Consider the following 2,500-nt stretch of genomic DNA (forward strand, 5'->3'; position numbering starts at 1 on the left):
TAAATTACATAATCGGATTGCTTTTTTAAATAGTTGAGCTAACTCATTACTTTTTCACTCATTCATTCATTTTCTTTTCTGCTTAGTCCCTTTATTAATCCGGGGTTGCCACAGTGGAATGAACCGCCAACTTATCCAGCTGCAACCAATCACATACCATTCACATACATAAACTACAGGCAATTTAGCCTACCCAGTTTCCCTATAGCACACGTGTTTGGACCCACGCCAACACGGGGAGAACATGCAAACTCACATATGACTGGGAGATGACAAGCTTGACTAGCCTGGCTGGGAGCCCAGCCAAAACCAGCTATGTCCAGCTTAAACCAGGATGGTCAAGCTGGTTTTAGATGGTTTTAGCTAGTCACTTTCCAGCCTGACCAGCTAAGACCAGGCTGGAAATGCCTGGAAACCAGCCTGGAAGTGGCCAAAACCCCTCCGAAACCAGGGTGGTCGACCAGCTTAAACCAGCCAACCATCCTAGGCTGGTTTAAGCTGGATTTCTTCAGCAGGGAAACCAATTAATCCATAGAGAGTTAAGTGACGTTATTAAGTAAACTGCTGTTCCATTTGAAGAAGTACCTGACTTGTGTGCTCGCGTCCTCTGTAGTTCGTTTTTCCAAGTCTAAATTTCAAGTGGTGCTCGCTGCAGAGCCATTTGAGGAGAGCTGAGCTTAAGCTAAGGATGGCTGACGTGAAACTGACGTTTCGACACAGTGTCGAGATCCCGAAGCGCAAGTGTTTCGAAACACTGCACCGAAGCATGATCCGAAACACCCAGGTCACGTGACTAAAGTGTTTCGAAACACTTGGTCACGTGATTAAAGCGATTCAAAGCATTGATCATTTCAGAGGCGTTTCAAGACCCGGAGAAGTGGACCGTACGTGTGCATATTGGAACTGTGCTTAAAATTTATTTTGGGTTCGAATCCCGACTAGTCCAAATACTCCAAAATCATGATTTTATGTCTTTTAATCATGTTACTTTTTTTTGTATGGTGTAGTCTAGATAGGATACAGCTGCGGATATGCCATCAATTTAGCATCATTTTTGTAACACTGTAAAACAATAATTAATATTTTTACAGTACTGTGATGGGTTTAGGTTTTGGATAGACGTTAATAAAATACAATGGGAAATTTTATTAATAATATAAATAATTATTTTTAACTTCTGGCCACAACTGTATCTGATCTAGCAACAACCCTGTTATATGAACAAAACAATACACATTTATTTACAAGGTGTTTATTCGTATGTCAGAGCAATGTTGAAACAAAACGATACAATACCAAAGCAATACCAACTGGTATTAAAGCATTTCAAAATAGCTGTATCAGTTTGGATTCGAATCCAATTGTTACCGTATGATGGTCACGAACTCTAACCGCTCGACTAAACCATTTGTTGAATCTAAGGTACAAAGTGGGCTTTCATACCTCAATTTGCTCAACTGTTCTTTGCTGAAGCTGTTTCAGTGAAATAAAAATAAAATGACCACTAGGTGTCACCGTAGAGTGGTGTTTCGAAACGTTTCGAAGCTTCGACACATTTGCTTCGATAGTTTCAGTGTTTCAGGAGGCCTCGCTTTGCCCACCACTAGCTTAAGCTTCAGCTTCACCTTTTTTGCACTTCTTCTACGAGTGATGTCACTGGGGGTAGGGTTAGGGGTGGGGTTGGTGTATGCATTAAAACAGCTTACAGGAGGAGGAGTGACAGCTCATGCTCCCCCTCTCTGGAGCTCACCTCTCCTCAAATGGCTCTGCAGCGAGCACCCTCTCCTAAATTTTGCAAGTCCGAACTTGGCGTACTTGAAATTGAGAAACAGCCTCTGTGAAAGGGGCTTACGAATTTCACTCAAAATTCACTCAGTTACTATGTACGTCATATGCTATGAATTAACATGTTATTGTTAATTTGAAATATGGCGATGTCATGTTTCCATAGTTACATGTTTGTTTTTATAAGTGTCTTGTGTGTCAAAAAAGGTACGCGGCTCCTTTAAGAGCGGCTTTCTGTTTCCGGTTGCTTCAGTTCGCGCCGCGGTAAGCCAGCCTGCAGAAAGGTGAGTGATTTACACTGAAGCTCCGTCTAAAGAGTTTAATATTGGTCTGTTTGCTGTGATGTATATAAAATATCGTGCTACAATGAACGTTAACGATAAATAAAACGCGTGAGCAGTGTGTATGATGTGAAGCTTGTGTTTATGGAGAAGGTGTATTGAGTTGAGTCTGTAAGCTTTGTTTATATATGATTCCCTGTCACTGATAAGTTACCAAACGCGAGGGAAGCCACAGGTTCAAGCTCGTTTTCAGTATTTTTTTCATCCAGATATCTTCACATTTATGCTTCTGTTATTGTTTGTAATTGATGTAAGAATCATTTCATAAAATCTGAGCCTTTTGTGTCCCCAAAAAAACAACCAGAGGTTTGTTCTTCATACCTGGCTTAAATGATCTAAGATGGTTTGGCAGATCCTGGATCTATTAAATTGAT

The 2,500-nt window shown here is 40.9% G+C and overlaps 2 protein-coding genes across 4 annotated transcripts in view; both read left to right on the top strand.

Moving 5' to 3' along the window:
* si:dkeyp-53d3.6 overlaps positions 1-84 on the top strand; it is a 5,940-nt gene extending 5,856 nt beyond the window's left edge. For both annotated transcript variants that reach the window (XM_005161528.6, XM_068216194.2), the window contains exon 2: positions 1-84. This exon is cut by the window's left edge and continues 1,994 nt beyond it. The gene's annotated coding sequence lies outside the window, so the exon portion shown is untranslated.
* Positions 85-2,036: 1,952 nt separating this feature from the next.
* Positions 2,037-2,500, top strand: part of si:dkeyp-53d3.3 — an 11,080-nt gene continuing 10,616 nt past the window's right edge. The window contains exon 1 of one of the 2 annotated variants that reach the window (XR_012397420.1): positions 2,037-2,069. The gene's annotated coding sequence lies outside the window, so the exon portion shown is untranslated. 2 annotated transcript variants of the gene reach the window in all.

Source organism: Danio rerio, chromosome 22 (genome assembly GCF_049306965.1).
Source record: "Danio rerio strain Tuebingen ecotype United States chromosome 22, GRCz12tu, whole genome shotgun sequence".
NCBI lineage: Eukaryota > Metazoa > Chordata > Actinopteri > Cypriniformes > Danionidae > Danio > Danio rerio.